Source organism: Portunus trituberculatus, chromosome 38 (genome assembly GCF_017591435.1).
Source record: "Portunus trituberculatus isolate SZX2019 chromosome 38, ASM1759143v1, whole genome shotgun sequence".
In the NCBI taxonomy this organism is placed as follows: Eukaryota; Metazoa; Arthropoda; class Malacostraca; order Decapoda; family Portunidae; genus Portunus; species Portunus trituberculatus.
Window position 1 is genome coordinate 17,917,123 of NC_059292.1, and position 26,239 is coordinate 17,943,361.

Sequence of the window (26,239 nt, forward strand, 5' to 3'; positions counted from 1 at the left end):
AGAGCTTTCTACAGAAGAACAGCGTACGCCTTATAGCCAGATGTCCGTTTGTTACATGGATGTTGGTGATATCCTGATCAGAGACAGAGGTGATGGCTGTGCATACTTCATTATCATCTGCCAGAAACAGCCACTTCTTTGGCACTCTGGTCAACTCATCTGCTTTATTCTTGGTGGAAGAAACAAACTTTACTTCAAGGCACAGATTGTACTCGTCAACGATTGCATTGAAAGTTTCAAGTCATCGTCGAATCAGCATTTCACTCACGGCTTTTGTCTTAAACTGTGATCTTTCAGATAAAGCTTCCGCGAGGCCAATGGTAGACAGTTTGGGAATCTGTAATCACAGCCAGTGTTTTCATATTCCAAGATATGACAAGATTTAGGCCTTTGACTACGGCATCCAGCTCTAAAACTCATTACACACCATATATTCCACAGGTTAAACATAAATATTTACTTCATTATTTAGTTTCATCTTGAACTCCTTTTCATATCGGTATTTTCCTAACTACATCATATTATATAATGTCCATCTTAATCTCTTGATATTCAACATCCATATCGTATTTCTTTAATATATTTTCATCTTGTTTCATCTTGTTTCACCTTTAAGCCTTACCAAAGATTGGGAGTAATGTCATTCCATATATTAGTTGCTTGCTATCCCATCTATAACTCTTCTTTCTTCATCATCGTCGTTAACTGTTTACTACTACATATCCTTGCATTACCTTTCAATCTTTCCATAAAATGTCATTTGTTACGTTCACTGGTTAAACTGGTAAGATTGGCATCGGGGAGCCGGTGAACAATAACAATAAAAAAAAAATACTGCAGGTTCAACTGGTGAGGAAATGCAAAGGGGGCACTTTAACCCTTAACTTCCGGCGGTCGTATATAAACGTTTGCGTCAGAACGTCCGAAGTGACGGGATTCGTCCCAGTAATCAAGATTTTTCCGGCGTAATTTTAAGTCTCTCGCGCGCTCTCTTGAGGCGGATGGTGAGTAGAAGTATCTGGCATCTTTTACCACACAAGTGTTTCCACAAGAGCTCCTAATTTTAGAGGTAACTGAACTGTTTTCCCGTTTTATGGGCGACACTTGGCAACTCCGGTGACGCTGGGTAGAAAGGTCAGTGATAACAGCGAAGGATCGGGTCAGATTGTAAATCACCATGGAGCAAGGCAGAACCCTTTTACTTAGCAGTGGTTCTGAGCTAGAAGAAAGTGACAGTGAATATATAGAAGAAGAAACTGGGGAAAGTGAAGAGACTAGTAGTGAGGACACGGATGTAGAGCATCATTCACCTGCTTTCTCAGGAGAACAGACAGAGAGACAGAGACTCTTACACAGTATAAGTGACAGTGAAGGCAATAATGATGAAGAACAGACTCCAGATAATGTGTCAAGGACACAGAGTGTTTCTAGGAGACGAGGCATGCGCGTGCTCCTCGCGTTCTGGGGAGGCGATCAAGGGGCGTGGCAGAGGTGGCGCGAGACCCCGACCTGTCTTTCAATGGAGGAATTCAATGATGATTTTTTCCCAGTTATGCCTGATTTATCTGTGTCTCCTGGCATAACAGCTGAATTCCTCCTGTGCAACACAATTGTGACTATTTCATGGCGTTTCTCAGTGATGCTTTCTTGGACCATATAGTGAGTGAGAGCAACACTTTTCATGATGAAGAAACAGCAGATTATGATGATGTGCCCCATAGCTCTCACGAGAAAGAGTGGAAAAACATCACAAGAAATGAACTCCTGACGTTCATAGCCGTCACGCTTCTTATGAGTCATTCGAGAAAAGCTTTGAGGCATGATTATTGGAAGAAGAGTGATCTGCTGTACATGCCAATCTTTGCACGGTACATAACAAGGGACAGATATGACAACATATTGAAATACCTTCACTTCTGCAATGTTAAAACTGATGATCCACTCTGGAAAATTAGGCCTGTCATACAGTCTCTCGTAAATAAATTCAAGTCCTTTTTCAAGCCATTTCAAAACCTAGTGATAGATGAGTCACTTATGCTTTTCAAGGGAAGACTCATTTTCAAGCAATATATACCATCAAAGCGACATCGCTTTGGTGTGAAAATGTATATCATATGTGATTGTGAAACAGGATATGTGCTTGATTTTATCTTTCATACTGGTACTGAATTTGATGGCATCACAAAGAATCATCCGCTGGGCCTTTCCGGCTCAATAGTTGATCTACTGATGAAAGATTACATTGGTAAAGGACATGTCTTATACACTGACAACTGGTACACAAGTCCAGCATTGGCAAGGTATTTGCATGAACACAACAGTGGTGCAGTGGGAACAGTAAAATCAAATAGGAAACAAATGCCACAGTTTGAAAGAACACGAAGAGGAGATTATAAAGTAACTTATTATGTTTTACTCTTGTTCAGCGTAATGAAAAAAATATTAGCCATCATATTATCATCTTTAAAAGCTATTTTAATAACCCATAATGAAATTGACACATATAGATATAACATGAAACATGAAACACAGATATATAACATGAAACACAGGAAAATGACATACACATATACATATAACACAGTAATAAATACAACAATAAAGAACCCAACTTGATACCTAACAATAATCCTAATCCTATATAGAGGCAATGTGGAAAACACGGACGAGGGGAAGTGATACTTATGCGGTGTCGCAGTGAAGTGCTGGATGATAGTTGATCCCACGGTAGACCCAAGAGGCGTTGTGTTCACTGGTTGAGGCTTGGATCTCAACTTCCATACCAGAAAGCCAAGAGCTGGCTCAACACTTCCGGTTGAGTAGAAAGGGGCCGCGTGAATCCAACTTCGGGACAGTAGCGGGGTTTCATGAAACGGTGACGTGGAGGGTTCATGAAACGGTGGCGTGGAAGGTTCACGAGACGGTGACGTGGAAGGGGAGGCGGAGAGGTGGCGAACGAAGTAACAAGCGGAGGAGGTGATGGTAGTAATATATGTTACGGGCGGGCCGTAACATTTCCTCCCCCCTAAGACCTCCGTAATGGGCTCATGAAGGAGGTGAGACGGGAGATCTTGATAAGGCGTCGGCGATGATGTTGTCCACCCCTTGATATGGTGGACTTCAAGTTGAAGGGTTGAGTTAACAAGGCCCACCTAAGAATGCGTTGGTTTCGGTTCTTCATGGCGTGAAGGAAGGCCAGAGGATTGTGATCGGTGAAGACCTTCGTAGTTTGAGGACCAGGATGAAGATAGCACTCAAAACGTTGGAGCGCCAGGACGAGTGCCAGAGCCTCCTTCTCGATGGTGGAGTAGTTGAGTTGATGTTTTTTCAGCTTGGCGGAGTGATAGGCGATGGGATGGAGGATGCCGCTTGTAGGGTCCGTTTGTAGTAGGACAGCACCCACTCCAACTCCACTCGCGTCCACTTGTAGATGGAAGGGGCGGGAGTGATCCGGCGTCCAGACCACTGGTTCCGAGGAGAGAAACGCCTTGAGGTGTTGGAAGGCTTGGTCACAGGTCGGGGTCCAGTGGAAGGGGACGGAAGTGCTGATAAGGTCCGTCAGGGGGGCGGCCAGGGTGGAGAAGTTCCTACAGAATCTTCTGTAGAAACCAGCCATCCCCAAGAACCTCATGAGAGCTTTCCTGGTGGTAGGGACAGGAAGCCAAGGATGGCCTCCACGTTAGCTCTCTTGGGGCGAACCTTGCCGTTCCCCACCACATGTCCCAGGTAGACCACCGTAGACTTCCCGAAGGTGGACTTGGCCAGGTTGATTGTAAGCCCGGCTTCCTGCAACCGACCCATCAGCCTCCGAAGACGGGTCAGATGTGTCGCCCAGTCGTCCGCAGTCACCACCAGGTCGTCCAGATATGCAGATGTTCCCTCCAAGTCCTGAGTGATGTAATTTATAGCCCTCTGGAAGGTGGCGGGAGCATTAGACAAGCCAAAGGGCATCACTGTGTATTGGTATAGTCCGAAGGGGGTGATGAAGGCGGATATTATTTGGGCCTCGTCCGAGAGGGAATCTGGTAGTAACCTTTAAGTAAGTCTATAGTGGTTACAAATTTGGCTACTCCTATACTATCTATAAGGTCCTCTATCAAGGGCAATGGGTAGGAGTCTGGCACCGTCACTTTATTTAATTTCCTGTAGTCGGTGCAAAATCGACTACTACCATCTGGCTTAGATGTTAACAGGCAGGGAGAAGCCCAGGAGATATACTAGGTTCTGCAAGGTGATGACAGAGCAGATAGTCTACCTCTTTTTCATCAAGTCTCTTTTAATGGGTGAAATGCGATAGGCTGGTTGTCTTATAGGCTTGATGTCATTAGATATTAATGTTATGTCATGTTGGATAGTATTACAAACTCCTGGAAGGTCACCTGTGATTTCAGAAAAGTCTAGCAATAACTTTTAAGATCAGACTGTTGTGAAGGTGTTAAGGAAAGAAACACCTCATCAAGGTTGGACATGATTTGGCTGTTTGAGGGGCGTCCTTTAGGTGACGAGAAGAGGAATTCGATGTCGGACTCTTCCTCGGGGGGCACAGGACCAGACTCCTTCCCTACCAGACATACAGGTACAGTGCGAGACAAGTCGTCCTCTGGTTCTCTGGAGTGGTAAGGTTTCATTAGATTAATATGAACTAGTTGGGAATCCTTACGACGGTCAGGAGTGTGGACCACATAATTTAATGGACTTAGTTTTTGAGCCACAACATAAGGTCCCATGAACTTACTGTGAAGAGCATTGCCTGGAGTGGGGAGAAAAGTAAAACCTTGTCTCCTGGTTTGAAACTTCTCATGACAGATTTGGGAAGAGAATTCTGTTGCATTTTAGTTTGAGATTTGAGGAAGTTTGATTTAGCAAAAGATCTGACTTCACTGATTTTATTCTTAAGGTTACTGATGTAGTCAGACACACTGGGGCTTGAAGGAGTATTTTGAGTAAACCATTGATCCTTTAATATTTTGAGAGGCCCCCTGATCTGTCTACCATAGAGTAATTCAAAAGGGAGTAACCTAAAGAATCTTGAGGAGATTCTCTTAAAGCGAAGAGAAGGAAAGAAATACTTTCATCCCAGTCTCCTTGATGCTCCAAGCAATACTTCTTCATCATGGATTTTAATGTTTGGTGAAACCGCTCCAGACAGCCTTGGGATTGGGGTGGTAAGCCGAGGAGGTAACATGGTCGATGTTTAGCTCATTCACTATCTGTTGGAAAAAATGGCTAGTGAAATTGCTACCCTTGTCAGACTGAATTTGTTTTGGAATTCCTACCGAGGTGAAAAAATGTATTAGATGTTTTACAATGGTCTTTGATGTGATGTTCTTAAGAGGGAATGCTTCAGGGTACCTGGTAGTGGGATCCATGAGGGTTAACAAATACTGATTCCCTCGTTTGGTTTTGGGTAAGGGCCCTACGCAGTCTAGAATGATCTTTTCGAAGGGCTCCGTCTGAACTGGAATAGGCGTCAGAGGAGCTGGCACAAGGCGTTCGTTAGGCTTACCCACAATTTGACATATGTGACATGTTTTACATAGTGTGACACATCCTTTTTCATTCCTGGCCAAAAAAATGTTGAAGAGCCTTCTTGTAGGTTTTTGGATGCCTAGATGACCTGACAATCCATCATGAGCTAGTTCTATAATGGCTGGTCTTACAGACAAGGGATGACAACTTGATGTGTTTCTGACCAGGTGTCTAGTTGTTTCAGTTCAGGAGGTCTGTAGGCACGCATCAGGACTCCTTCCTGATAATAAAAACAAGGCAATTTAGACATATCCTTTGTCTCACTGGCAACATGTCTGATCTTAGCCAAAGTGAGATCCTGTTCCTGAGCATTAATCAAATTCTCCTTTGAAATGATGTTATTGTACAAGTTGTCAGTAGAGGCAATCATTGGTGGAGGAGGTGGTGAAAGGGCAGGGGACTTGGACTGAGACCTGGTGACTGCACACACTGGGAAGAAGTGAGGGGATGTTTCGTCCAGGGTCTTAGTGGGACTTTCTGTTAAGGGAGAATCAAGAACAATTAAGTTTGGAACAGCCAAGTTACCCGCAAGATCATTACCCAGTACAAGATGTACCCCGGTACTGGCAGTTCACCAGGTTTAATGGCTACCTCAACCTCTCCTGAAATGAACGGGCACTGTAAGCTAATATTAGCCAAAGGATAGGAGAGCTGTGATTCGAGACCTGTAAGGATCACCTTCTCCCCAGTGAAAGCCTGTTTGATGTTAGGGATGACATCTTCCCTTAAGATGGATTGGGCAGCACCTGTATCACGCAGAACCTTGATATTTATTGCCTTGTCTTTACCATCAGTCAGGGACACTTTACCTTGATACATGTACGAGTCATAAAGTTCTAGAGGAGAGTTGACAGGGTTAGCTAGGGCCACTGGTTTCTTGTTCTCAAATGTGTTAGGTTTAGGGGCCACAAAAGAAAGTTGACGTTGAGAGGCCTTGCAATTTGGGTGTCTACATTTTTGGATCGTGTGACCTGGCTTCTTACAGTATGTACACCAGGGGGAATTATATGCATTTGGCGAGAATCCGGTTGGCTTACCACCCGCGCCCCCAAAACCTTCCCCAAAGGAGGACCTAACATTAGATAGTGAACCACGACCTCTACTACCCAGGGATCCCATCAACAAAGCAAACGCATCAGCCACTTTAGCGGCAGACATAAGATCACTCTCTCCCGTTCTTCCACATGCCTCAGAATATTAAAGGGTAACTTGTTCTTCCATTCTTCCAGGACCATTAGATTGAGCAACTCCGAAAAGGTGGTAATGTTAAGGGCGGCTAACCATTTCTTAAATTGTCTTAGTTTCTCACTAGCAAATTCAACATAGGTGTGAGACTCTGGTTTCACATACTTTCGAAACTGTTGTCTGTATCCATCAGAAGTGATAGAGTAGGCGTCTAGAATGTTACCTTTGATCTCTTCATATTCTACCTCATCACTAAGGCCGTTGTATACCCTATAAGCTTTTCCTACTAGCTTAGGGACAAGGAGAGACACCCACTGATCCTTGGGCCATTTATTCCTATTAGCAATGCTCTCAAAAGCGCGAAATGACCCGTCAACATCAGATTCATCAAAAGGGGGAACTAGCGGAGCAGCTGTAGCAGGATTAAAGCTTGCTAACTTTTTCTTTATATCTATTTCTTCCCCTCTAAACTTAGCGTCATTTCGTAGGGCTAACTCCTGAATTTCTAACTCTTTCTCCTGCCTTTGTAAGTTGTAACTGAAATTCTCTCTCTTCTTTTCTGCCTGTAGTTGCATTTGTTTTTCCTGTAGTTGCATTTGTTTTTCATGCATCCGGTATTCTAGTTTAAGCTTCTCAATTTCCCATTGACTTATCCTACTCTTATCCTGTTCTTCCTGGGGACTGTGTATTATAGTCCTCGTAGAGGCTGACATGGGAGTTAACTCTTCTATGGCATTTCCTAGCAACTGACCTTCTTGCACTAGATGTTCAACAACTACATTCTTAATGACCTCTTTAGTCATCTGAGACGTGATGGGAACATCAAAATGTTTAGCGATGGTCTTCCATTGGTCCTTCTTGATATTAGCATCTTTAAGTTGTTCCAGAGAAGGGTCGGCACAAAATCTTCAACGTTAAACTGAGCGGAAGCCATATTAAATAGATGTTAAACCACAACAAAAAAAAAAATGATAAGCGAATTACTTAAGTGAGGAACTTGGCAGAGTGATAATAAAGGCAACCTTGAAATTACCTAGATTATACTTAAGTAAACACTTATGAGTACAATCACTAATGAGGGGTAAACTAGAGAGTTACGGCATTAAGAGGGATCCGGATTACTCTAGTTACGAGACTTGAGAGTGAGGAGCGAATTGTACTGAGACTTGTTATTGATAAGGAGGCGGATTAGTCTGAGAGACTAGTTAAAATGGCCGATTCTAACTAGCGAGAAAAATGATCCGCGAAGTGAGGGATTGAGGGTTCGCATGAACATATGATGATCCCAACACTTGGATAACACTTATTACACACCTGCCTATGTGCAAAAATAGAGATAAGTGCTATCGGTGAACACGCCTTTCTACCTGGTTTCCTGCTCTACCACTGCTATGCGATACCAATGAAAGTCACGAAGCACGTTTAACCCAAAAGGAGCTACTTGATCGCACAAAGGTAAATTTAAACCACACGCAGAGTAAGTCACAGAAAAAAACACATCAGAGTCACAACACCACAGAAACAAAAAATAATGTAATCACAGAAAAAAAGTCACTGGAAAAATGGAACACTGAACATGGGTTATAATGGTCCTGTCACGGTCGCCAATTGTTACGTTCACCGGTTAAACTGGTAAGATTGGCATCGGGAGCCGGTGAACAATAACAATAAAAAAAAAAAAAACACTGCAGGTTCAACTGGTGAGGAAATGCAAAGGGGCACTTTAAAAAGCTATTTTAATAACCCATAATGAAATTGACACACATAGATATAACATGAAACATGAAACACAGATATATAACATGAAACACAGGAAAATGACATACACATATACATATAACACAGTAATAAATACAACAATAAAGAACCCAACTTAATACCTAACAATAATCCTAATCCTATATAGAGGCAATGTGGAAAACACGGACGAGGGGAAGTGATACTTATGCGGTGTCGCAGTGGTGAAGTGCTGGGTGATGGTTGATCCCACGGTAGACCCAAGAGGCGTTGTGTTCACTGGTTGAGGCTTGGATCTCAACTTGCATTCCAGAAAGCTAAGAGCTGGCTCAACACTTTCGGTTGAGTCGAAAGGGCCGCGTGAATCCAACTTCGGGACAGTAGCGGGCTTCATGAAACGGTGACGTGGAGGGTTCATGAAACGGTGGCGTGGAAGGTTCACGAGACGGTGACGTGGAAGGGAGGCGGAGAGGTGGCGAACGAGGTAACAAGCGGAGGAGGTGATGGTAGTAATGTATGTTACGGGCGGGCCGTAACATAGAATCTTGAATCTCGATCAATATCATCTCGATATTTCGCATCTCGATTGCACCATAAAAAACCCACGATTCACTCATCTCGATCAAATTACACGAATCTCGATCGCTATTTTTCATTTTATTGTATCAAAACAAACATGGCGCATGGCGATGCAATTGTTTCGATTGCTCTCCCACCTAGCGGCAACTTGTGGAGTGTAGTGTGTACCCAGTCCCCATTCATCATGTTTCCCACAGCCATTGGAAAGGCCCAGGAGGTGGTATAAGGGCAAGAATGGGAGTAAAGGACAACAAAGTATGAAAAAACCTGGAAGTGAAAAACGTGACTACCGAAAGGGAAAAAAACTTAAATACACTGCTTAGGACAAGGATAAAGTGTTGCAGCTCCTGGAGAAAGGCCACAGAGTTAGTGAAATACAAAAACTTGCAGGTATTCCTCAGAGTATTATTTCCACATTAAAAAAGCAAGAAGGATGAAGTGAAGAAATCAGTGACATTGGCAAAAAAATTATTCGCAGGAAACACACTCGGACAGCACCGAATCACGTGTATTTATAATGAAAGTAACCGTCTAGTGGCAGAAATGGAATATTATCTGGTGAAGTGGATGCAACGATGAGCAAGAGAGGTAGCAAGTATTAATGGTCCTCAGCTGTGTGAACAGGCAAGGATATTCTACCAGGCTGTTTGCAAGAAAAGGCAAGTAAAAAATCCTCCTCCATTTAATGCTTCTGTAGGGTGACTGCAAAAATTTAAGAAGTTGTGTGGCATTAAATATGCACAGTATCAAGGTGAGATATCTTCTGCTGACAGTGATAGTGCTGCTAATTATCCTGCAATTGCCAAGCAAATCATAGAAGAAGGAGGCTATTGCAAAGACCAGATATATAATTGTGATGAGACAGGCCTTTTCTGGAAGCGTTCTCCCAAAGCCACCTTCATTTCTAAAAATGAAAAACAAGCACCAGGAGTAAAAGTGTCCAAAGAACATATCAGCCTTCTTTTTACTTGCAATTCTTCTGGCACCCACAAAATTAAACCTCTTGTTATACACAAGTACAAGAGACCCAGACCTTATAAACATGCAAACATGCAACAACTGAATGTTTATTAGGAGACTACAGCCTCAGCCTATATGACCTCAGCACTTTCTGTTGAGTGGTTTGATAAATACTTTGTCCCAGATGCAAAGAAAAAGTGTGAAGAACTAAACTTGGATTTCAAATCCTTCTCTTTCTAGATGATGCACCTGGCCATGCAAAATTTGTCATAGGGCGGCATCCATGTGTCCAGGTCGTGTTCTTACCCCCAAACACCACTTCCATATTACAACCTTTGGACCAGGAAATGATAGCCAATGTAAAGCTGTTATACTACAAGTACCTCCACGATAAAATGCGGCATGAAACAGATAGTAATGATGAGCTGATCGAGATTGAAAGCTTTACAAGTGAGAGTGAAAGTGATGGTGAGATGCCAGCTACCTCCAGCCAGGCCACCGCTACGCGAGCCACCGCCAGCCAGGCCACCGCTACGCAAGCCGCTGCCAGCCAGGCCACTGCTACCCAAGCCACCGCCAAGCCCCAGGCCACCAGTGAAGAAGACGTTTCGTCAAAGGAAGCTGTTTCTGTGAGGCAGTTCTGTAGATGCTACAACATTCGCAATGCAGTGGATTTAATGGTGAAAGCCTGGAATAACATATCAGAGGCAACTATCAGGCATGCTTGGGAAAATCTGCTAGCCGAGAATAAGACAGTCTCTTATGATGCCTCACAAATTCAACGACAGGTTGATCGACTCGCTGACGCTGTGACATCTATAATAACTGTTCCTGCCCCTGGATTCTGTGATGTTAATGAGAATGATGTTTTCGGAGTTCGTTGCAAGTTGCAATCGTGTTATTCTAAGTGAAGACTTATTCTTACTGCAGGTAATATATTATACGGTATTGTATTTTCTAATTTTAATTCATCTAAGATTAATTACACCACTTTTCAAGATTGCTCATAATGTCACACAAATTCAATCAATGCCCTTAGAAATGTTAAGCTCATCTCCATAACTCCTTATCTCCGTAAATCCTTCATCAATGTTAATCACATACAATTAAAACCACAAACATTAGGTGCCAATTTCACAGCTGATGCATCTCAATATCAACTCAATGCTTGACTTCTATAAATGCCCATATAATGTATACACCACAATATATCATATGTAATTATCTCCTCAATATTATATATCTTAATGCATCAACTGTGGGAATTGCACTACACATACATAAAATCTTAATATAACATCCTAATAAATACACATCCTATATTTGTTTCCTCCTTTCACTTAAATGACATAAACATTGTCTTAGACTGCATTAACAACTATAGAGCTTTACTCACTAATACAAGAAAGAGTCTGTCCATGACTCGAATGTTTCTTCTCCTCCTCTCGGCCACTGCCTTCTGCTTTCTCCTCTCGTTTCTGCCAAGATTCTAGATATCTTCTTGCTGGTTTCTGCTTATTTTAAATACTCAAGGTTTCGTACCTTTTCTCCACGCCCATTTTACCATCTACCATTCAGAGATCAGACATGTGGAGGTCCACGTGTGACAATGTAAGGACGAGAACACATACGAAGGTAATGTAGAAACAACCTTAAACGTAGTATACACAACATTGCCTTACTGGTGTTTCATAGGCTCAACTTTTCCCTAGTCTCATAGCACGTTCACCATTGGTCTAAACATGAAATACTGCTTGTTCATTGGCCATTTAAAACCACCCATCCTGTTCAACTACACGTGGGGAAACACGTGTTGACTATACCACTCTCCAACGTCGTAACCAGAGTATTTTGTTTTGAGTGTTTGTTTGGGTCTGCGTACTATCCGATGTCTGGTTTCCTCTCTCTTGTTTATGTTCTGCCTCTGTTCTGCCTCTCACTCTCGTGTTCACAGCAGGGTCCCTTTTACAATTCTCCCGTAGACGTAATTATTTACATCCTTGTGCCACTGCTGCATCACGCTATGTCCCACCAGGCTGTGGCATGCCAGGGTATGACAATGTGATGAAAGAATTATTAGGAGGAAAGGTTGATGCAAGTGAAGCAATCGAAAATTTAATTAAAGAAGACATGGAGGACGAGCCAGAAGAGCCTGCTACCATGCCAGAGCCCCCATCCTTAAGTGTGCAGCAGTTGTCTGAGGCACTGGGACTTGTGGCAAAGGCCAGGGATATTGTGGAGGGAAAAGTGGAGAATGAAACTCTTCAGGAGGCTTTTGATCATCTCAACAGGAAAGTGATGGGCATTTACAACTCTAAACTCAATGAACAAAAAAGTTTGTTCAAGATGCAGCAGCGAGTTGCCGAGGTCATCGAGAACGTCACGGAAGATGAAGGACCAATAGACCTTGAAGCTTTGGACACTGAACTGCCAGAAGAACTGCCATTTGTAGGATTTGATGCAGAAACTGATGGTATTGGTTGCAGTGGAGAGAATATACGAAAGACCATGACAAGACTAGGCAGTGAAGGTGGGAAGTCCCAGTAGCCAAACCCTGATTTACGCTGAGTCGACATCAACCACCTAAACTTTATTTCAAAGTAAATATATGTTGTTTTATTGTAACATTTCATTAGTTTTTTTATATGAACTATAATGTAAGTACTTTAGGTGTAAGATTCAAGGTTAACGTACTTAATATAGATTAGTTGCCAAAGCTTTGGTCCCAATTACATTTCTCTCTATAAGAAGTTAACTTTGCATCTCGATATTTCGAATCTCGATCAGTATTTTTGGTCCCAATTATGATCAAGATTTGAGATTCTACTGTATATATATATATATATATATATATATATATATATATATATATATATATATATATATATATATATATATATATATATAGGCAACCCCCGCTTAACGAAGGTTCACACAACGAAATTTCACTACAACAAAGGTTTCATTTTACTACCATCTGCTCGTTTAACGAACACTAAACTCGTTTTAACGAAGTTTTATCCAGGTAATTTTTTCAAAGTTTGAAAGCACCGCCGTATCACGCAAGCTGACAGGCTTTTGAATACACCAGCACCCCTCGTGGACAACACACGCACCACTCACTCCCCTTTTCAAAACAATAACAGCGTCAGCAGCAGCTCATTTTCCCTCACTCAACTTACCACCAAAACGCCTTGCAATGTTGCCTAGCATTGCTAAGAAGACCAGGAAGTCTCTTACTCTCGAAGTGAAGCTGGATATTATTCACAGATATGAGAGAGGCGAGAAAACTAATAGCATTGCTCGCCACCATCTTGACTCCATATACTGTCTCTACTATTTTCAAGTAAGCAGACTCTATTAAGAAGGCTGGTGAGACCATATCTTCCTTGCAAGCTAAAAGAACCACTTGAAATCGTGACTCTACAATGGATAAAATGGAAAGCCTTGTGGAAATGTGGTACATAAGTTTTGTATGTGATACAATGATGCCCCTTTGTTTACATTCCACAGGTTGCCAGTTAGTGTCTTTCCCGTTTCACTCTCCCTCCCTTCATAAATTTAAGATCATCAACATTATAAAGTTACATACATACATACATTAGTGTACAGTATAATGACTTAAACTGCCTAAATGTTTAACTTCATAATTTTTACTTTCATTATGATGCACTCTCGCTTTGTTTACTCTCAATGGAAGTTCAAGTCAGGGGTTAAACTTGTTATAATCGGTTCGCTTAATGAAGTTTCGCTTAACGAAGGTTTTTTTTTTTAGGAACGTATGTATATATATATATATATATATATATATATATATATATATATATATATATATATATACCGTATTTTACGGCTTACAAGACGCACTTTTTTCCCTAAAAAATACCCTGAAAAATACTAATGCGTCTTCCAAGATGAATGTTGTATTGTAAGGCAGCATCCAACCTCAAGTGAGCTTGAACACTTGACAGATAGCAACCTGGATTTGTATGTTATGATGTTAGCTTAAGTACCATTTAATTTAGCCTTTTATATTATGTAAACTCAGTGCTTAGGTGTTACAAGTATTTCCAATACCATAATCCTTCCCGCAGCCTACTCAGCGTGTGGAGAAAACGGGCTGCTCCCTCGTCTCATTACAACACACACATACATGCACACGAACGCACAGACATCATGCCAGGTGCCTTTATACCTTTATTAATAGAACATTCAAATGGCTTACTCATTTAAGCAAGAGTCAAAACTCCACTTGTGAATTGTATTCACATTGATACAGCCTATGAAGCACGACTGCAAAATAAAATAAATACAAACTGCAGCACTGACGTGTTCGGTTTCGGCGATCGGACAAGTGATTCCGTAATGTAAACAACAGGTCCAAAACATGCCGACGCCCGCCACTAAAACAAGAAGAGATGGACTGTTTCACTGTGTATATGTATTTACCTAAGGTGTTTTTATTTACATAGTTTTAAATTTGTGGTGAGTGCTCCAGCAAATTTGTAATGAGTGGTGAAATAATAGTGTATTGCAGACTCCTTGCTTATGTTTTTGTGTTCAGTGGTTGGGTATATGGTGAATCCGTTCTTGTATGAGAATGACTTTTTTTTTTCTTAGAAATTTCATTCAAATATTAGGGTGCGTCTTGCAAGCCATAGAATACGGTATATATATATATATATATATATATATATATATATATATATATATATATATATATATATATATATACACATAACCCTCGGCTATCGCGCCCAATTGGGGCCAAAATAGCCGCGCCATAGCCGAATTGATCTTTGGCGGGAAGGCGGTTTTGGCCAATGAGCGCTCAGATATTCCATGACGTCATGGCGGGGCGCGCTATAGCAGACATCTGACGTTGCAATAATGAAATTTTAGCAGCTTTTCATGGGTGCGCGATAGCAATAAAACGCGATAGCCGAAGTCGCGATAGCCGAGGGTTGACCACTTAACCCTCGGGTATCGCGCCCAATTGGGGCCGAAATAGCCGCGCCATAGCCGAAAACGCGATAGCCGAATTGATCTTTGGCGGGAAGGCGGTTTTGGCCAATGAGCGCTCAGATATTCTATGACGTCATGGCGGGGCGCGCTATAGCAGGCATCTGAGGTCGCGATAATGAAATTTTAGCAGCTTTTTATGGGTGCGCGATAGCAATAAAACGCGATAGCCGAAGTCGCGATAGCCGACGGTTGACTGTATATGCATGGCCTACACAAACATATATATGTATATGCACCTTTTCATATATCCTCATCACAACATTTTCTGAAAAAATCAATATTCTCACCACAACATTTTCTAATTTAAACAATATCCTCACCGCAACATTTTCTGATATCAATAGTATCCTCACCGCAACATTTTCTAATATAATCAATATCCTCACCACAACATTTTCTAATATAATCAATATCCTCACTGCAACATTTTCTAATATAATCAATATCCTCACTGCAACATTTTCTAATATACAGCAATACTCCACTTAACGAACTGAATAGGGAGTGTCAAAGCTGTTTGTAGAGTGAAAATTCATTAAGCGGACATAATTTTCCCATAGGAAATAATGAAAATGGGGGGGGAATGCATTCTGGGCTGGTCCCCAACATAATACATGGGTTAAAAAAAAATTAAATATATTTCTATTAGCTTTTTCCAAACCTTGCCCCCAAGAAAGGATTGTTTTGTAATGCATAAAGTGAAATCTTACGTGGAATACCAAAAAATAAAGCAGAGATGAGATCGGCCACAGATGAGGCAGAGACTCACGGTGACTCGGCCACTTCTTCTTCTTGTGACCCTTTTAGCTTGCGTGTTGTCTTTGATAAAGAATCTTGGATCCAGCTCCAGGAGCACTAGAGACAGAGGCGGGGAACCAGGCAATCACAGCAAAGCTGACGCGTTCGGTCCCTCACCCGGCAAATTCGAACCCAGAAAATTCGCTAAAACGGATGTGGTTGTATGTTATGCAGACTTTTTGGTCTAACTTTATATAGTACGTTAAACCGGAAATTCGTTAGACGAACGTTCGTTAACCCGAAAACTGCTGTACGCCTTCTGGGTGGCTTGGCAGCAAACTGCTGTACGCCTTCTAGAAACGCTCTTTTTAAACAGGCACCATAAAGTTCCCATGATTCGTATTTCTTTGAAATTATTTTTTTGTGTTCTAATAACCTTTCTTTTAGTAATTTATATCCTTCTAATAAGAATTTGGTTATTTATATCATATTTATAAAGGAAAACAATGAAACCACTATGTTTTTATTTTATTTAGTAGACATTGCATTCCTTTCATAGATATTAGAGTTTGAGTCTCATGTATGGTAAGAGGAAGCTATAATTTAATAGTATAGAAGTTGTTTTTGTATAATAGAAAAGAGATAAAGCGAATAAGATTATGGAAACAAGACTATCTTCACTAGACGTTTGTAACACTGTCAGACGTGTCGGCCCGGCCCGCACCGCGCGTCATGAGTCAGGACTCATTGTCTCTCTCTCTCTCTCTCTCTCTCTCTCTCTCTCTCTCTCTCTCTCTCTCTCTCACACACACACACACACACACACACACACAGATATATAGTATGATATGTATGTTATTGTGGCTTACATGGAACTAATATTTCGTTACTTTATTTATTGTGAACCAAGCAAAAGAGTATTTTTGTTTCACTTATTTATTTTGAACAAAGTGTGAGAGAGAGAGAGAGAGAGAGAGAGAGAGAGAGAGAGAGAGAAATTGTAAAATGATAGGAGGCTAGAGCAATAATTCGGATTACCATTACCAGTGCATATGCATTTTTATTTGACCAATTTATCCATTCCATATGTATGTTATTTACTCCATATACTTTGATGCCATTTACTTTATTTGCGATTCGAAATATTAGTGTCAGAATAATGGAAAGAATATTACTTATACGGAAATTGCCAATATAGAAATCAAATACTTTTGTTTTATCATTTATTTCTCTTGAAGCAAGCAAGAGAGAGAGAGAGAGAGAGAGAGAGAGAGAGAGAGAGAGAGAGAGACAACATTCGAGCGTTGACAACACTGTCCCGTCGACGAACAGTGGCAACAAGCGGTCTGTGTGTATCCCCCCTGCCTCCTCCCCCCACCTCCCCCCTCCCATCCTGCTCTCCACAATGCCTCCAGATACTGCCAGAAATCCATTTATGTGGCGAAAAATACGTAGAAATATGGTAGCTACAGTAAATTTTGAATTACAGAATTGTGAAATGAAGTATCTGTGACACATCTTTATAAAGTATATATCTTTCATTGAAAGTCAATCATTCGCTAATTTAGCTGCACCAGGAAACACCCTCTGAATGAGAATGCCGCAGTTTATGGGTTAAGCGGAGTATTACTGTAATCAATATCCTCACTGCAACTTTTTCTAATATAATCAATATCCCCACTGCAACATTTTCTAATATAATCAATATCCTCACTGCAACATTTTCTAATGTAATCTTTATCCTCACCGCAACATTTTCTAATATAATCAGTATCCTCATCTCTATCGTATATTCACCTCATATTAACCTTTTCAAATATCCATATCCTCTCATATCTCATGACTATATATTCACATATTTACCTTCATATTTACTATTTGCCTTCATATCTCATATTTACCTTATATCCTCTCATATCTTTTCATAATAGTCAGACTAATCTTGATGTATTAATTTTGACTCAAGTATGCACATGCTGAAATCACTCCATGGATCACTCCATCTTTACTCAGCATATTCAATAGGGGGCCCACTAATATCCTTGTGTATAGCTCAACACTGCCATGCCTGGTATTGTCAAAACTAAGCTTTTAGGGCGTCCCCCATTCTTCTAAATTGGCAATCCCCACACCGGCATTTACATAATACAGGTTGAACCTCCCAAATCCGGCAACCACCAGACTTTAGACTTGCCGGACCATGGAAAATTCCGAACTATAGGTGGTCCCCAAAACACCCTCTATATACTTACCCTGCATTATACAAGTGTAACTGTAACATTGTTTTGATATATGATAGTTGTTCATGAAAATATACATGCAGAAGTATATAGAAAAACACGTTGTTGTAAATTAAGTTCAGCATGGAAAATTTTTGCCTGCGCCATTATCATCTCACCTGACACAGGGACGTTACCAGCGTGCCGAAGCTTAAACCACTGTATGAGAGCCCTGTCTAAATCACTGCTTTTACCTTCCTTAAGTGTTCTACGAATCTCCATGTTCTTTTTGCTCTCACACTCACTGTTAAACTTGAGAAGTTGATTCTTCTGCTTTTTTATATCATAGACGGTTGATGAGCCAATGTTGTACTGTTGGCATAGGGTCCGCACTGAAACACCTTTATCTAGTTTCCTCAATAGGTCCACTTTCTGTTGCACTGATATTGTCATATGTTTGCACTTTTTCTTTGGTTCACACACAACACTATCACATGGCTTGGAAGCCATGTTTAGGGACAAATATTACAGAAAAAGATGTTATGCACCTGGGGGGGTGGTGCTTGCAATGAGCGGCAGTGTGGTACTGATCCAAATTTGACCCAGAATGCCCGGGCTCCAAAACACAGTACAGCGCCGCCGCGTCCTAGCGGCGTTCCGGCAAATTACTCCGGCCAATTCAAAAATTCCGGCAAACAAAAATTTTGCTGGATTACAGCTGTAGTGTTGCTGGATGAAAGAATACCGGATTAAGGAGGTTCAACCTGTATATATTAATATTTTACTGCTGGCCAGAGAAAACAACTTGTCACCTAGATGTTCATAACCACGTGTACATGTCTTATGCTACCTAGGTTGGCACGAAGTGTTCAAGTGTTGCTAGGTAATGTAGTACACACAAGAAATGATATTTCAGATGCACCTTTCTTCACATTATAATTCGCAACTTTAATGTCTTAATATCATGTGCTTACTCTGTCTTTTCCTCACTCTATATCAACCTTCATGCTTACACTTGTTTCAATCCTACACATATATGTGTCATATTTACTCTGCTGTTAACATCATTAGTGTGGTTCCAGAAATGACATCACCATGGCTCTGCAATATCATTTCTACTTCTTTCTATATATAAGATCTTAACCTCATGAATTTTAAATACTTTTCACATGTCAAACTGAAATATAATGATCTTGTCAATAATTATTAGTGCAATATTATATGTTCTCCTTCCTGACATATGAATTCCTACAGTCTGACTCAGTCCCCATATTATTTACCTTGATATATATTTTCCTCACTCAATATGAATTACCTCATAACAAAGATTAATATATTTTTTTCTAATCTATATATCTATCCTCGCATCGTTTTCTTCCTAGATGTATATTTTCCGTGACTTAATCCTTACATTGTTTTCCTTAATGTGTGTTTTCCTCAACTCATTATGAATGACCTCTTAGCAAATATCAACATATATTTTCTAATCTAAATATCCATCCTCATATCATTTTCTTCCTAGATACATATTTTCCTCACACCTATTCCCTCACGCAGTATAGATATGTATCTAGTTCCTCCTAATATTTTCCTTCCTAAACTTTCCTCACACACAATATTGCAACCCACTTATTATATTCTTGACATAAATGTACCCCATGTTGCTGAATATCAAACCTCACATTAAATGGTATTACTGATCACTATCTTTCATATCATTGTCAGTAACATTCATCAACTTACTGCCCTTCCTTAGCTATTTATATTTCCTAATGATATGTATAACATCTCGAAAGTACTTTTTTTATATTTTAACCTAGTTGTTTTCAGTAACCATATCCACAATAATAGCATAATGACGTTAATTTACTTCTTATTTTAGCATTTACTGATGTTCTTAATTTCGTCTCTTATCTTTATCAATGGCCTAACACCTTAACCTGGTATCTACATATACTACAACTCACATATAATTTCTTGTACCTACAACATTGGGCAACTAATATGATGTTATCCAACACAACTTTACAACAATATTGTCCTCAATTGGAAGTTGGCTTTGCATTACACATGTGATTGAACATTTAATATACATATTTTGCTTTTTTTCTCACCTTATCACTTAAAAAATTCCACTACTTTTTATTCAATTAACCCACAGAGAGAAAAAAAAAATTGGGGTGAGATAAGTAACTTTAAGGTGGTGAGAAAAGAAAATGTAAGGTGAGTTAGGATCTATCCAGCAACCTTCAATTGAATGAACTAGCACTGTTACAACAGTGTTACCAACTCAACTCAACTACTACTCAGCACATGGTAGCATCTTCAACTCAACATAATATATTTATACATTAACCCTTATGTTTTGGCGATCGTATATGAATGATTGCATCAGTGCGTCTGTAGCGATGGCGATCGTTCCCGTAATCAAGAATTTTCGCACCTCATGTTTGAGCTCCACGCGTGGTTTCTCGAGTCAGATGGCGAGTGGAAGTATCTGGCTTCTTTTTCCACCCGTAGTGTTTCCATTAGCTCTGTATATTTAGGGGTAACGAAACTATTGTCCCATTCTGAAGGTGACACTTGGCAACCCCAGCGACCAGCCATGTTGAAAGCACCCTGATAAGAGTGAAGGGACGTCTCAGTTCATAACTCACCATGGAACAAGACAGATAATTTTTATTTAGCAGTGCTTCTGAGCCTGACTACAGTGACAGTGATTATGAGGAAGAAACTGAAGAAAGCGAAGACAGCAGTAGTGAAGACTTGGAAAATGATTCAGAGGATCCACCTGTTTTCTCAGAACAGAGAGAAAACAGAGTTAGTGGTGATGGAGAACAGACTCCAAACATCGTATTGAGAACCCAGAGTGGCTCACGGAGACGCAGGCGTGCCTCTTGTGTTCTGGGAAGACGATCAAGGGGGCGTGTGTGTGTGTGTGAGAGAGAGAGAGAGAGAGAGAGAGAGAGAGAGAGAGAGAGAGAGAGAGGGAGATATGATACCTACATGTTATTTGCTTGAAACTTGATATGAAAAGGGGTGAAAGAATACTCTCTCTCTCTCTCTCTCTCTCTCTTTCTCTCTCTCATTGGAAGTGTACAATTTCTCTTCCAAGAGCGAGAGTGTGTGTGTGTTTGCGCGGTTTCATCGCTCACCGAGCTGTTTCTGCTTGACGGATCACACAGCAGGCAGAGGAGGAATCCTTGATAAGGCAATAACTAAACTTTCAGAGATCACATCGAGCTAGAAAGTACATCATTGTATTCAGAATAACAGAGAAAATAATTATTAGTATTCAAACAGTCTTCTGACAATTTCTAGGTTTACCATTTTTACCCGTCATGGGATATTGGAAAATAGTTTAATCACCGGAACATAAGGGTTAATACATCTTTATATCCCGTCATTATATTTTCATAAAATTGGCTCGCAATTCACTGTTTGTCGCATTACCTGTTCCATATGACTTAGGAATAGAGTCTGGGCCCATATCCACGAAACTGTCTTAGGCCGATAGCATCGTCCTTAGCAAACCAAAATGGCGGGCATCGTGCCTAACTTGCCAGAAAACGCACTTATAATTTTTCGTCAGCCCTAACATCGTGCTTAGCGCTAGGACTGGGGTGACCCTGTTTTAGTAGCGCTATGGACGACGGAGCTGGATGTAAACAAACAACATGGCAGCGCCACGAGAGCAACAACCATATCAGCCAGGAAGAAATCATCGTAGAAGGGCCGTTTTGCATGAGCTTAATGATGCTGAACTCATCAAGAGGTACAGATTGGACCGTGAAGGTATTTTATTTGTGACCAATCTTGTGAGGGAAGCCCTGTGTAGTGAGACCAGTAGGTCAAACCCGCTCACCCTAACCTTACCTAAGTAAAGGTAACCTAACCTTACAATACCTTACTTAATCTATAAATCTAATATGTCTATTGCCTTCCAAGTAAGTAAATACTTGGGCCTATCATAGTGGGGATAGGATCACTGGTCTGCAGCCCTTACAGCAATAAACTTTAATTGAAAAAATAATAATAATAAAATGCTGGGTGCCATATTTTGATTTTACTACACATAGAAGTGGGAAGAGTTTTAATTTGTGACACATGGACAAATATAAAATGTTTTCAAGTTAGCTGGAATGAGCTCTAGGTGCACCATGTGGTATGCTAGTAATGTAACTAATACCTTAAACTTCTCCTATAAAGTAATATTAAGTACTGTTTCTAACACATTAAAGCCTTACCTGATACAGTTGGTGGATAAGTGATGGCTAGAAAAGGCGAAATACTCGTACACTGCTGGCTGGAAAACGCGGGAACCTCTTTGAAGAGCTTGTGTGTAGCTGCTTGGAGTGTTTGCTCGTTACCAACGGGAATACATTTTAATGCATTATATTTTTCTTCGAAAATATTTACTTTTATTCTATGTTACTTACCCGATACTTGTATTATGAAATTATATAAATAAAAGACAAAGAAAATGCTAGTATAATCATGATTTCTTCAATATCACCAATGTCGATATTTTGTAAGCAATGTGTTCTAGCGCGCGAAGTACAGTACATCAAAAGCGATCTAAGCATGACAACTTTCGACGGCCCTAAACCGTTGACCCTAAGCTAAGTACGATTTTAGACTTAACTCGCATCGGCCTAAGACAGTTTCGTGGATATGGGACCTGGACTTTGTCCTAATCGCAGAAATAGAAAATAACTAACCCCTCAACAACTCGACTGGTATTTAAGGCGAGCGACGGGTTACAAAGAAAACGGGAAGCCTCCCCATTCCCCCGCCCCCATCCCACGTCTGCCTGCGCAGGCAGCCACCATGCCATTCTCTTTTCTGCGATAGGAGAGTACGGACGTCTTGTCCCTGAATCGCTTTGTTTTTTCCAGCTTCTTCTGGAGATTTCTCGTGATGGAAGGTGCTTCTTCTGCCAAGGAACAGTCACCCTCACAGCAGAGCAGGAGGTTCTGCATGAGAGTTGGTTGGGAGATGAAGTGAGCTCGCCACAACCACATCGCAACGCATGGCAAGGATCAGATGGGTGTTCACAGGACTCATCGGCTGGGGAGGATGTTTAGCAACCAGAACGGGACTCCTCAGACTTTCTCACACTGGCAAACTTCATGTACGACCAGTTCCTGGAGTCTAAGGGTGTGCGCGAGGACTTCCGTGAGCGCTCCCCAGGCCCGGGCCAAGAGGATTTCCTGCAGCAGAAAGGGAGGGACTCGTTCACACCCTTCCAGTGGTCTCGACCTCTCCTGAACTCGGCCCGGTTCATGGACAGGTGTGTCTCTGATTGCCTGCGTGCTGGGTCCTCAGCTACACTCCCTTACACATGACGAGGCAAGCGGAAGGCATACGTAGTCAGTGATGACGACCAGAAGGGGAAGGGGTCAGTCGTCAATCCCTCCTTGGCGCCCTTCCTTCCTCGGAATTCCTCGGACGTTTGCCCCCTTGCTCTGGCCCAGACTTGCTCCACTTAGAGGAAGCGGTGTGCGGGATACGGGAGATCCAGAATTTCCAATTTTGGGTTTTCAGAGCTTTCTCTAGGCTGGTGAGATTGGGTGATTCGGTACCCAACAGAGACACTGATGGCACAGGCAGTCTCCAGCATGCAGCAGGCCATGCAGAGCGCCTCAAGAGAGACTACCATGGTGCTGTCCAATATTTTGATCTTTAGGAGACAAGCGGTGTTGAAGACTCTCCCTTCCTCCTTCTCAGTCTCCGATAAGCGCTCCCTCCTTCAGTCTTCGGTGGACTCCCCTTTACTCTTTGAGGAAGAGAAGGTGATGCAGGCAAAGAGGCACTCTGAGACACAGGCCACCAAGTCCTTTCAAGAAGCTGCTGCGGCCGCTCTCAGGAAACGCCCACAACCACCTGCTTCGTCTTTGTCTGTTCACCCTGCTAACAGGCCTTCTACTTCAGGTTATAGACCATCTCAAAGACAGCCTGCTTCGTTCTCTAAGCCGAGCCATCCTGTTTCATCTCTTGCGCAGCGGGGACATCACACCGCTGGCCTGAGCAAGTCAGGTTTTCGGAAGTAGGAGCCTCCTCCCTTGACCTCACAAGTGGCAGCTTGTCTCTCACAGAATTGGGAGGTATGGCAAGACAAAGGGGCAGAACCTTGGATTGTGGAATTACTCAGGAAAGGTTATCGCATTCCCTTTGTCAGTTGTCCTCCACTGTCAAATTTTCCAATTCACTTTGGGAATTATTCTCCCAACTCAGTGAGAGGCAGGGCCTTGGAAGAGGAAGTACAATCTGTACTAAGGAAAGGCGCGGTAGAGTCGGCATCCCCGGGCGGGTTTCATCCCGTTATAGATCTCTCATTCTTAAATCAGTTCATCCACAAGATCAAGTTCCGCATGGAGACCTATACAGTGGTACCTTGAGATACGATTTTAATTCATTCTATAACCATCGTTGTATGTAAAAAAAATTGTATGTCAAATCAATATTTCCCATATAAATACATGTAATATGAATTAATGCGTTCTAGCGCTATGAAACCACCCCAAAACACAGTTAAATTACATATAATATACACAATTTGTATATAAATAAACGAGTAATAACACACATAATGATAAAAAAAACACATTAATATGATAAATGTTAATAAAATCAATAAAAAAAGAAAGGAATTTTACATACCACAGTGACGGTGAGCTGCGGCCTGCAGGGGGAGGAGGAGGAGAAGGATTTATACGTATGTAATGTACGTAAACACAAAAACATTGCTAAACTTATTTCTAATGCTAAACTTATTCTTAATGTTTTTTTGGGGGTTGGCTTTAAAATTTTTTTTTTTTTTTCTTTTTCTTATGTAATCATCACCTAATCATCACTTTCATGTCTGGCCTTTTTGGCCTCACTTTCATCAGTTTCAGCACTCTCACGTCTGGCCCTTTTGGCCTCACCTTGACTTTCACTAACTGAGGCCTTCACAAAGTAACGATCAAGAGAGGTTTGTTTCTGCCTCCTTTTTAGAATGTTACGAAAGAATGTGAGACACATATCATTATATAAGACACTCGCTCTGCCTGTAGACAATTTATCAGGGTGTCTTTTTTCCACAAAATCTGACACTTCCTGCCACTTGCCTAGGATATCACGAATTTCACGTGAAGTTAGATCCTCCTCCTGCTCAACATCCTCCTCACTGCTGAGTTCTTGCATTACCTCTTTGTGGGAAATCTTGTGTAACTCCTTCAGCTCCTCCGTCATGAGTTCTTCAGCGTGCTCCTCAACGAGTTCAGCAACATCTGCCTCGTCTACCTCTAAGCCCATAGAGTGACCAATAGATACAATCTCCGCAACAGGATCAAATCCCTCAAAGTCTTGCTCTAAAACAACATCTGGCCATAATTTTTTCCAAGCTGAGTTCAATGTTCTTTTGGTAACACCTTGCCAGGCAATATCTATAACACAGATCACAATGTTGTAATGTTGCTTCCAAAACTCCCTCAATGTTAGGTTCGTATTTTCAGTAACTTCAAAGCAACGTTTGAAAAGATGCTTCATGAAAAGTTTCTTAAAGTTGGATATCACCTGTTGATCCATGGGCTGGAGGATAGATGTTGTGTTGGCTGGCAGATAGACAACTTTAATGAATTTAAATTCATCTAAAAGGTTATCTGCAAGGCCATGGGGGTGACTGGGGGCATTATCCAAGAGGAGGACATACTTAAGTGGCAGACCATTATCGGTCAAGTATTTCTTGACTGAAGGAGCAAAAACTGTGTTCATCCATTCAATGAAAAACTGACGTGTCACCCATGCTTTACTATTTGCACACCACAGAACTTGTAATCTTTCTTTAATCACTTTATGAGCTTTGAACGCCTTTGGATTTTCTGAGTGGTAAACTAGTAACGGTTTCAATTTGAAATCGCCGCTAGCGTTGGCACAAAGGGCAAGCGTTAGCCTATCTTTCATAGGCTTGTGACCGGGTAGACTTTTTTCTTCTGCCGTGATAAACGTACGCCTAGGCATTTTCTTCCAAAACAATCCTGTTTCGTCACAATTGAATACTTGTTACGGCAGGTATCCTTCTTCACAAATGAGTTTTTCAAATTTCTTAATGAAATTTTCAGCTCCCTTAATATCAGCACTCGATGCCTCTCCATGACGAATGACAAAAGGAATGCCACTTCGTTTCTTAAAATTGTCAAACCATCCACGGCTGGCTTTGAACTCATCACTCCCTTGGCCACCCTGCGATGATTCTCCCTCCGTCTCGGCTGCTTCACGCTTAA

The 26,239-nt window shown here is 41.3% G+C and overlaps 1 protein-coding gene across 2 annotated transcripts in view; it reads left to right on the plus strand.

Annotated features, from left to right (window-relative positions):
- The window catches only part of LOC123514971 (vacuolar protein sorting-associated protein 54-like), a 250,921-nt gene that overhangs the window by 17,230 nt on the left and 207,452 nt on the right, over positions 1–26,239 (plus strand). The window lies entirely within an intron of this gene.